Source organism: Arachis hypogaea, chromosome 3, assembly GCF_003086295.3.
Source record: "Arachis hypogaea cultivar Tifrunner chromosome 3, arahy.Tifrunner.gnm2.J5K5, whole genome shotgun sequence".
In the NCBI taxonomy this organism is placed as follows: Eukaryota; Viridiplantae; Streptophyta; class Magnoliopsida; order Fabales; family Fabaceae; genus Arachis; species Arachis hypogaea.
Window position 1 is genome coordinate 78,184,225 of NC_092038.1, and position 12,156 is coordinate 78,196,380.

General features: G+C 38.1%; 1 non-coding gene across 1 annotated transcript; it reads right to left on the bottom strand.

Moving 5' to 3' along the window:
- Positions 1-10,582: 10,582 nt before the first annotated feature.
- LOC112793938 (small nucleolar RNA R71) lies at positions 10,583-10,686 on the bottom strand. Its single transcript, XR_003198624.1, has one exon. It is a non-coding gene; the product is annotated as a small nucleolar RNA R71 (small nucleolar RNA).
- Between the last annotated feature and the right edge of the window lie 1,470 nt (positions 10,687-12,156).

Below are 12,156 nucleotides of genomic sequence, written 5' to 3' on the forward strand. Positions count from 1 at the left end.
CACCTCCATATAACCCTAATCCTTATCCACCACACCAACCACCCTACGAGCCATACTTAGAACCACCACCTCAATGTTCACCATCTCCATATCCTTATCAAGATGAACCACCTTCCTACCATGAACCCTTTTTCCCAATAAATGAACCCTCTCATCCACCCCAAACCCCCTTGGAGAAAGCATTACCGATCTAAACTATGCTATACAAGCCCTCGCCGCCCAAATTGGACCACTGAATACCTTCAATATTCAACCCTCAAGCTCCAATGCACTTCCATCTCAACTGCATAATAATCCAACCATCCCATCACCACCATTCATGGAAGAGCACCCACATGTATCAATCCAAGAGCAAGATGATCCCAATTATGCTATTGATATGAAACAAGAGAGAAAGGATCGTCTTCGCGAATCCATACTTTATAAGGAGCTAGAGGAAGCACTAAAGGTGAAAGTAGAAGAGACCCTTGAAGGTGAAGGAGTAATTGAAGGGAGTTGTCATGGAAAGGTAATCATCAAGGAGGAACAAAAGTCAAGGGATCATTTCAAGGAAACAGTAGATCAATTTCATGCAACCCTTCATCAACTGGAGCGAGCAATAAATCAATTACCTTCCAGACGTTCGGACACTCAAGGAAGCCCCATGGCTTCATGTGGAGAATCTAATGAAGAACGTAGCATGAAGGAGACACTAGAGACTCTAGTGGATAATAAGGAGCATGACTTTGTACTGGAACAAGTGGAGGAAGCCATAATAGTTGCAGAGGAAGAAGTGGTTGCAGACTTAGGAGATGCGGAATCTCCATGGAAAAGTCAAGTCATAGAACCCCCTTCCAAGACATTTGAAATTGATGCTGAGGAAGGTGTACAACCTCCAAGACATCTCACAGTTGAAGACTTGGAAGAGGTTAATCAAGAGATGGAGATTCAAGAAGAAAAAGCACAACCTCCCATGCCCTTGGTGAGCAATAAAGAAAAGATTGAATCGGAAGAAAGCTACCAAGAGGAAGAGGTTGGTATTAAAGAACTTTGCAAAGAGGTGGACGTTGTCAAAGAGCACAAGGGAGTGGAGCTTGGAATCACCTTGCCAAAGTTGTTGGAGACCCCTCTCCCTAAGTTGCCATCATCCTTCACAACATTCAAGTGGGTAAAATTCATATCCCTTAGCTTTCTAATTCCACTTGAATATGGGCTACTGGAGACGGATGGTCAACTTAGAGCTCTTTGTGGCATTAAGAGTAAGAGGAAGATGGCCAGTGGTAAGAATTGTCAAGCAAGGTTCAACATGGTTGTGTGCTCAAATTTTAAATGCAAAGGTTGGTATAGAGCTCAGCTGAATGGGTCTAGGAAGTTGTTTGGCTGTTGCAGTGAGAATTCAAATTACTTATCACCTAGCTGGAAAAATACAGATCCCAACAATAATGGGTGTAAAAGCACGATTTGGGATCCTGGAATCTACTCTGACATTTGTCACCCCGGGAGCCTAAGAATCTGTTTGAAGCTTCTTAAGGGCTTTACATGCTTAGTTTGGGACCCCGGAGGTTACTGGAGATACAAACATTGGTGGAGATTCCTGGATCAATACAAGCACAAGCCGCCATAACAGGGAGCTCACCAAATGTCCAACTTAAGGACTTTAACTAAAAGTGCTGGGTGGGAGACAACCCACCATGGTATGATCGTTCTTTTTCAATTTATTCTATTTCGTTTTGTTTGTTTTTGAGTGTTATTTTATTTTTATTGAACCTGGAATCATGCATAGCATTCACATTAAGCATTGCATTCTGCATACTGCATAAAAAAAAAGCACGCACGCGACGCGGCAGCGTCGCTGACGCGTCCACGTCACTAGTGCGTTGGGTAGAAAAGAATTGAACAGAGAGTCATGCGAGACCGTGGTTGGAGGCGCACCTTTAGCATAATTTGACCCCACGCGACCGCGTCATGTGGGAACTTTGGCCTCCTACGCGACCGCGTTACCCACGCGGCCGCGTGCCCTGGAATTCGATGTAAAGTGGGTGCACGACCGAAAGTTGTGCTCGAGTGGTGATGGATCGGTGCTGAACGCACAAATTCTTCCCATGCGGACGCATGGCTCACACGTCCGCGTCATTGCCTTCGAATGGCCACTCACGCAAACGCGTAACCCACGCATTTGCATTACCCAACAATTGGCAAAAATAAAAATTCGAACAGAGAGTTGTGCGAGCGCGAGGCTGCCCTCGCGCCAGTAGCATAACCTGAGTCACGCGTCTGCGTGACCGACGCGACCGCGTCGATTAATTTAAGCGTAAGTCGCGCGACCGCGTCTCCCACGCGTCCGCGTCGCTTGCGCCGCACAACTTTTCCAAAGCAGCCACATATCTTCTCTTTTCTTCCCTATATCTAATTCTTTTCTTCCTTTCTTATTTCTTTTCTTCTTTCTTTCTCCTTTTTACTTTCTTCTTCTTCATCTATTTCACTTTTCATCTCTCTTCACTTCCATTCTATTTCATTCAATTTATTTGCATACCCTCATTCACTGCATTATCTTTATTGGTGTTGGAAATTTATTTGGGTCATTGTGGATTGTTGAAAAATTGTTTGGCAATTATCTTTTAATTTTTAAAGGGTTGCTTGCATGTCTAATTTATTATTTTTATTAGATTATTTACCATGCATGCTATGTGTTTGTGAAAACGCCCGTATGGCATTGTGCACTGTTTTTCAGTATCTTTTATCCTACTACTCTGAATGCTTGCTTTTCACGAAACCCTTTTTTTATATCATATTCATTAAATATAATTGTCATTACAAACATGTTTTTTGTTTGAAAGACTTGGTAATCTAACTTGGACATTGAATGCTTGATCTATGCTACTCATGCCTTTGCCAGCATGCCAATAAACATCTTGCATTTAATTGTTATTACATGCACTTGCTATATTTCCCTTGATAAACTTTTCACATGTAGTCATGATCATGTGTTAACGTCATTCTTCTTTATTGTGCATTGATTACCACCTTTCCCGCTCTCTTCCTTGCTCTAACCCTTAGCTTTAAAAGTTACTTTCTTTTTCCTTTTTCAGGATGGCCACCAAGAAGGGTATAGAGAAAGCTACTCCCAAACCACCGGCAAGGAAAGGAACAAAAAAAAAGCACCAGCTGAGGAACCACAACCCCCATCCACCTGCACATCTCAGCATGCACCGAGGACGGTGCAATCTTTAAGTGTGGGGAGGTCGATACCGATCTCTGCGGGTTAGTTAATCCCTTCTCAACACCAATGTTAACTTGTTAATTGTTGCATTTGCATGTTTGTTTGATTTTATGCATTTAGTCACTACTTGGTTGAAGTAATATTTTCTTTTTCAAGAAATTTTTATAGTATTTCACTAATTTAAATTGAAAATTTTTTGTTAAATTTGTTTGAAGTTGTATTTGGAACATGGTTTTTGAGCCAAAGAACACACAACCCGTGAGATTTTGAGCTTATTTATATGGTTACATTATTTAACCATGATATTTTATTCTTGTGTGTTCCCTTATCTATAATTGCAATCTAGATTTTGTTCCAATCTATATGTCAATTATTTAGTGTATTTACATGCTTGCATATGATTGAGGCTATCATTTGAAATTTTCCTCACTTATCCCAAATTAGCCTACCTTTTGCATCACCTTTGTTAGCCCCTTTGAGCTTTTTAATCCCCTCTTGTTCTATAAACCACATTAGTAGCCTTAAGCAGAAAAACAAATTAAAAATCCAAAGTTGAATCCTTGGTTAGCTTAAGATAAATATTGTGTAAAATTTAAGTGTGGGGAATTTTACGGGAACATGGGATGATAAAAAAAAGTAGGAAATTAAACTGAATAAGATATTTCAAGGTTTGGGAAGCATGCTCATATGAAATCAAAATAAAAAAAAATTACCATGTACATTGATAAAAAAAATTATTAATAAAAATAATAATAATACACCAAAAGCAAAATAAAAAGAATCAATGCACATGGGACAAAATTCAAAAATAAATTTGGTGCATGAGCATGTAATACAAAAGTGGAAAAATTTGGGTAGCTAGGTAAAGAACTTTGAAATTATAGAAGGTATGTATGTTAAGTGAGATCTTAGACTAATCAAGGATTCACTTTGTTAGCTCACTTAGCCTTATATATACATCCTCACCCTTGCCTTGGCCCCATTACAACCTTGAAAAGACCTCATGATGTTTGCATTAGCACATTAAATATTTGTTGATTGGTTAGATGAAGAACAAAGTTTAGAAAGCATGATTAGAGAAGAATAGAGTGATTGACCCTAGACACTTGAGAGATTAGAGTGATATACACTACCAGTGAGGGTTCAATGCTTGATTCTATGTTCCCTGCTTTCATTAGCTATCTTCTTACAAGTTTGCTTGCTTTTTATTCTGTGATTTGAATTAGTGGAATTTAATTCATATTTGTCTTGAAGAACTTATTTACTTTTAACCAAGTAGGTAGAAACATTTTGCATGTAGTTACATTCATATAGATAAGTTACATTTCATACATTCTATCATTCATCTTCACTCCTTTATAGCTTCTCTTGAGTTTAGCATGAGGACATGCTAATGTTTAAGTGTGGAGAGGTTGATAAACCACTATTTTATGGTTTATCTTGTGCTTAATTGAGTGGATTTTATCAATCTTTCATACATTTATTCATATATTTGCATGTTTTACAATTCCTTCCCAGAATTTGTTCTATGATTGAAAACATGCTTCTTTGGCTTTTATTTTCTTTTATTTAATCCTCTCTTATTACCATTAGATGCCTTGATATGTGTGTTAAGTGATTTCAGGGATTACAGGGCAAGAATGGCTTAGAGGATGGAAAGGAAGCATGCAAAAGTGGAAGGAATACAAGAAGTTGGAGAAACTGCAAAGCTGTCAGCCTGACCCTCTCGCACTAAAACGACCATAACTTAAGCTACAAAGGTCCAAATGACGCGGTTCCACTTGCGTTGGAAAGCTAACGTCCGGGGCTTCGATTTGATATATACTTTTCTATAGTGGCCATATAGATAGGCGACGTGAATGCGTCATCCACACAGATGCGTCGCATCTGCAAAAATCAGCGTGGCAGATTTCGCAAACAGCGAATCTTGGGCTATTTCCGGCCCAGTTTCAAGCCCAGAAAACACAGATTAAAGGCTGCAAAGTGGAGGAATGAAGGGGACACTTCAGATTACACTCATAATTCACAATTTTAGGTTTTAGATGTAGTTTTTAGAGAGAGAGGCTCTCTCCTCTCTCTTAGGATTTAGGATTAGAATTTTTAAAAATTAGGATTTATTTCAACTCTTCATATCAGGTTCAACATTCCTTTATTTTGATTTCTCTTCTACTTTGAGATATTTTAATGCTTTTATTTGTATTTGATTTATGTTACCCAATTGGCTTATGAACTTTTCATGTTAGGATTATACATTATTGAGATGTTTTCATATTTATGATATATTTATAATTTTAATTCAGCTTTTTGCATTCTTGGCTTGGGTTAAGAAATCAGTAACTCTTGAGTTATCAAACTCAACTTGATCGATAACCCCTATCTTTGCCAATTAGCTTGAACTTCTATAATCCCAATCTTTTTCTAGGAATTAACTAGGATTTGAAGATCAATCTAATTAGCCACTTGACCTTCCCTTGCACCAGCAGAGGTTAACTAAGTGGAATTAAGATTCAATTTTCATCATCGTTGATAAGGATAACTAGGATAGGACTTCTAATTTCTCATACCTTGCCAAGAGTTTATTTTACAGTCATTTATTTATTTTATTCGTCATTTATCATAATTGCTCCTCATTCTTAAAACCCCCAATTTACAAACTCATAACCAATAATAAGAACATACCTCCCTGCAATTCCTTGAGATGACGACCCGAAGTTTAAATACTTCGGTTATCAATTTATTTAGGGGTTTGTTACTTGTGACAACCAAAACGTTTGTAAGAAGGGATTCTTGTTGGTTTAGAAGCTATACTTACAACGCGACTTTATAAAATTCTTTACTAGCAAAAATCCTCTCTTCAACGCACCATGTGGTAAACAGAAAAGCAAAGAGAAAAGAACAAAAAGAATTTTGTTTTCATTTTAAATATATATATATATATATATATATATATATATTTCAAAAGAAATAAAATAAATAAAAATAAAAATAAAAAATAAAAATAGAAAAAAATATAAAGGAAAACAAAAGTAAAAAGAATAAAATGGAGAATAAATTGAATTATTGAAAAAAATAAAAAAATGAAAATTAAAAAAATAAAAATAAAAAAAGAACAAAAGTTTTAGTTTTTTTTAAGAAAAATTAAAATTAAAACTAAATAATAAAATAAAAAGAAAAAAAGAACACAGGGGAGGGGGGATAAAACGGAAAGGAAAAGAAAAAGAAAATAAAAATAGAATTTATTAATAAAAGAAAACTAATTGAAAAAGAAAAATTATCTAATCTAAGTAATCAAATAACGGAGGCAACACCAAACTTAATTTTAAAAATTAAGAAAAAAATAAACTAGGTTAAATTAAAAAATTTATAGAAATAAATCAAGCAAAACTAAAGCAAAAACGCCTAAATCAAGCAGTGAATGGGTTGTGAAATATATGTGTGAAAACAGTTAAAGTTTCGGAGTTGTTTATCTTTCGGATTTCTATTTCTTACCAACTATTTTAATCATGCAATATTCAATTAATGGCAAACCATATGTGACTAAACCCTAATTCTTTAGACCTTTTTAGTCTCCTCTAACCTTTATCAACCGCTAATTCCTTGGTCATCTGATTTCGATTAGAGTGTTAAGTTTAATTCTAGTTTATATGCCACAGAAATCCTATATATCCAATATAAGAGGATTATATGCCACGTATCCCGTTAAGTCCAGATAATTAGAAATTTAGGAGAAATTATTTTCAAGCTGTTGTTCAGGTAAATTGCTTTTCCAAGTTTTACAAGAACTCAATTAGAATAAGGGTCATACTTCTGGTCCACCCAGATTCATAAGATGAAGAATAAAAACAATTCTCAAAATTGAAATCAATGCATGAATTAAAATAGAAAAGTAATAGTATTAATCCATAAAATAAACAGACCTCCTAACCTTAACAGTAGAGGTTTAGCTGCTCATGGTTCAGAGAAAAAATAAGGATTCTGAAAATTTGTAAAGTGCGGAAAGAGGACCAAGAGAAGAGAAGAGCCCGGAGGGCTGAATCTTTTCCCTTTTATATCTAATCCTAATTAATGTAAAATATATTTTCTAAAACTAAATAATATATTTTCCTATTGTAAACTAAATTAAAGTTTAATAAAACATAAATAAAATCTTCGAACTGCCCTAAAAGACGAATGGGGACCACATTAGAATTAGTTGTGGCGCCAAACTTGAGCTGGGCCAAGTTTGGCACCATAATGCCCGCATGCAATCTTGAGAGTGTGGTGATCTTGGAGCCAAACTTGAAAAATTTTAAGTTTGGCTTCACTTCAACGCCATCCAATTCCTGGAGATGGGTGAGTGTGGCGCCAAACTTGGAAAATTCCAAGTTTGGCTTCACTAAGATCGAATGCCTTGGAAGATTATATGATTATGGCGCCAAACTTGAAAAATCTCAAGTTTGGCGCCACCAAGGCAGTGATTCCAAATGTGAAGTGATGACTTGCATCATCTATCTCTTTCTCCCATCTAAAAAGACCATAAAAAGAATGCAATTTCGTTTAATCAATGCAATTTCATGAGTAAAATGATTAATATTATGATGTGTTGCTTTGAAATGAGATTTGTTTAAATTCCAGGTAAAAAGAGCAACAAAAGAAGAAGGAAACAAGAAAAGTGTGCTGGGCGTGTATGCTGAGTGTGCCATTTGGTGCAAACACAAATAAATTGCATGGGTGTGGCACGCCAGCTGAGGGGCGTGGCACGCCAGTTCAAAAATCCAGAAGGCACAATGCAAGAATTACAATGGGTGCGTCACTTGACATCGAAGGCGTGGCACGCCAGTTATCCAGTCTAGAGAAGAAGCCTATGGATCTCACTATGAGCGTGGCACACCAGGGAGATGAAGCACAATGGGCATGGCACGCCAAGGCCAGGCGTGGCACACCAGTTATAAACTCCAAAGAAGGGATAATGAGCTTTATTATGGGCGTGGCACGCCAGTTATACTTTCCAGAGAGCACTTTTGAAGACCACAAAGAGTGCGTGGCACGCCAATCCCCACATACACAATGGGCATGCCACTTGAACTCGAAGGCGTGGCACACCAGTTCATTGCTCCATAAAGGGGACTTGAAGGCTCAACACTGGGCGTGCCACTTGATGTCGAAGGCGTGGCACGTAGGCCAATGCTTGAAGAATGCATCCCCAACATGAGCGTGCCACTTGATGTCGAAGGTTTGGCACGCCAACTTTTGCACCCAAGGAGGAAGAACTAGCGGCGTGCCACTTGAGACTTAAAGCGTGGCACGCCAAGACAAGGCTACCATGGGCGTGCCACTTGAAAGCTGGGCGTGGCACTCGAGCCACTGGACCAAAGGAAAGACCTGGGCATGCCACTTGGGCTCGAAGGCATGGCACTCCAGGTTAATTAATGAAGAAGGCGTGCCACTTGGGGAGCCAAGCATGGCACGTCACTCAAACGCCAGTCACATGCTAGGCACATGGTTTAATTTATGAGTTTTCCTTTTCCTTTTAGTTGTAATTTTCTCTTTTTCTTTTGTATTTTCTTAATTCTAGTGATAGGAGTAGTATAAATAACCCCTATAAGTACTGAGAAAAGGGGTTGGATTGGCAAGTAGGATTGAATACTTAGCTTGAGTTTTACTTTTACACTTCATCTTCTCCATCTCTTGTACTTTTCTCTAAGTTATGAATAGCTAAATTCCCTCTCATTGGGAGAGGGAGCTCTGTTGTACTTGATGGATTAATGATAGTGAATTTCTTCTTCTCTTCATCTTCTTTTTGATTTGCTAGAAGGAATTTCGTTAGTCATGCTAGTGTTCAATCATCTTAGGAAAGAGGTTGAATGAAAAATGGGTTTCGTGGGATCCTTGGAAAAGGAAACATGAAACCATACTTGAAATCCCTTCTCACACTTAAGTAGATCTGAGTTTTGGGATTGGATATGGTGACATATAATCCACCCACTATTTGGATTTATGAGGATGTGTAGTATAATCAGGGACCAAGCATATCTCTCTTCATGAGCAATTAGACCAAGGAATTGGCTGATTATCAAGATTTGAGAGATTGAATCACCGAGGGATTCGGGTTCAATCAATCATGATTGTCAAGAGGTCAATGAGTTGCATGATTGAAGATGAGTTAATCTAGATTTAATCCAAAGAGAGCAACATCTCCTAATCCCAATGAATTTCCCCTATTTTTATCTTTCCTATTCTTTATAGCTTTCTTTAATTTCTGCTATTCCTCATTCCCCTTTACAATTCAGTCAGTCATGTTCCAGCACTTTACATTCTTGTCATTTACTTTTCTACAGTCTATTGCTTTTCTTTACTTTTAAGTCATTTACTTTTCTGCTCATTTAGAATTCTGCACAATAATATCTATGATTTAGCTTAACTAATTCACCCATTGATTAAAATTGCTCAAATCTACCAATCTCTGTGGGATTCGACCCCTCTCCTAATGGGTTATTACTTGACGATATTTGGTGCGCTTGCCAAAGAATGGATTCATTTTATATGGGGAGTGAATTTCGGTCATCAAGTTTTATGGCGCCGTTGCCGGGGATTGGTTTGAATTTGACCATGACTAAATTGATGGGTATTTAGATTAAGCATTTTTATTTACCTTGTTAATTCTTTTAATTTCAGTTCTTGTATTTTTTTTAGCATTTGAGTTTCAATTGATTCACTGTATATTTCCATTTTAGCATACTAATCCACTAACTGTTTGATCAATTGCACCAATCAAACTAACCATAAGTCTTAACAAAAGTGATTACTTCACTTGTCTTCTGCTTGTTGTTTGTTGAATGTATGACAGGTAGAAGAGGAGAAACTTCATTCTCTTTTGATAGTGAACCTGAGAGGACCTTCCTTAGACTAAGGAGAAAAGAAAGAGGCAAAGGAACAGTTGGAGAGGAAGTAGTGGAGAAAGATCTAGATGTTACTATGGAGGAGGAGATACATAATCATGTTGGGGAAGGTACTGGTAACCATGTGAGGCAGGAGAGAAGAGTTTTAGGCTCATACATCAACCCAAACTCAGGAAATTGTGGAAGTAGTATTCTAAAACCAACCATCCATACTAACAATTTTGAGTTGAAACCCCAACTCATCACCCTTGTTCAAAACAATTGCTCATTTGGAGGAAGTGCTCAAGAAGACCCCAACCAACATCTAACCACATTCTTGAGGATTTGTGACACTGTAAAGTCAAATGGTGTACACCCTGACACCTACAAACTACTGCTGTTTCCTTTCTCTCTCAGAGATAAGACATCAAAGTGGTTGGAATCATTTCCTAAGGAAAGTTTGACAACTTGGAAAGAAGTTGTGAACAAGTTCTTAGCAAGATTTTACCCTCCACAAAGAGTTAGCAGATTGAGAGTTGAGGTGCAAACCTTTAGACAACAAGATGGGAAGACTCTCTATGAATCATGGGAGAGATACAAGGAGTTGACAAGAAAATGCCCCCATGACATGTTCAATGAATGGGTACAATTGGATATCTTCTATGAGGGATTGGCACAAGAATCAAAGAAGGCTTTAGATCACTCTTCGGGAGGCTATCTCAACAAGAAGAAGACAATTGAAGCGGCCATAGACATCATAGAAATTGTGGCCAACAATGAGTACTTCTATGCCTCTGATAGAAATCAAAGAAGGGGAGTGATGGAGCTCAATTCTATGGATGCTCTGCTATCCCAAAATAAGGTGATCACAGCTTAGCTTACAACTCTAACAAAGCAAATGGAGAAGAATCAGGTTTCACCTATCCAAGCTCAATCACTTATGCAAGAAGAAAATACTCCAGATGTTGAAAGTGAATGAGAGCAAGCCAACTATGTGAACAATTCTTCCAGACCACCATATGACCCTAATGCCAAAATATACAACCCAGGTTGGAAGAACCACCCAAATTTTGGGTGGGAAACCAACAAAACTACAACCAAGATCACAAACCATACCACTCTAACCAATACAACCACAATTCCAACCATCAATGAAGCAACAATAGACCCTACCACAACACACAAAATGCACCCTACCACTCCACCCAACAACCATATAGCACCCACCCTCAAGATGCATCATCCTCAAATCTACATCCATGTGATATCAGCAACAAGTTTGCAAGATTAGAGGCTACTATGGCACAATTGACAGGGAGTTTTGCCACTGTTGCAGAGAGGCAATTGCAAGCTGAGAATATAGATTCAATTCAAGAAGAGGCCAGATCCAACATGAGGAAGCAAGGGACAGCAATCTCAAAACTGGAAGCACAAGTAGGAAGCTTATCCAAGCAGATACCAATGCCCACACACACATTTTCTAGTGATACCATGGCCAACCCAAGAGGGGAGTGTAAGGCCATCACACTAAGGAGTGGGAAGGTTGTGGAGGAGACATCCTCAAACCATAATTTGCAAGAAGAAAAAGCTGCAGATAACTCAGTAACCAAGAAGGAAGAAGAGGCACCTGATCCACCCCCACCAAAGCAAGTCTTGAAGCCCTATGTCACCCTATTCACAAAGGATGAGGAAGGACGAGAAGGACAGCCAGTTTTCTAGGTTCTTGGAGATCTTTAAGAAGCTTCAAATCAACATACTTTTTGCTGAAGCATTAGAGCAAATGCCACTCTATGCCAAGTTTCTAAAGGAGCTCATGACAAGGAAAAGAAACTGGGGAGAAAAGAAAATTGTGGTGCTCACTGAGGAATGTAATGCCATCATAAAAAAGAAACTTCCCCAAAAGATGAAAGATCCTAAGAGCTTCCAAATTCCCTGTATCATAGGGGATATAAGCATTGAGAAGCCATTATGTGATTTGGGAGCTAGCATCAACCTTATGTCCCTGGCCATGATGAAAAGAATAAGGATTAAAGAGGCCAAACCTACAAGAATGGCTCTTCAATTAGCTGATAGGACATTCAAATTCTCCCATGGTGTGGT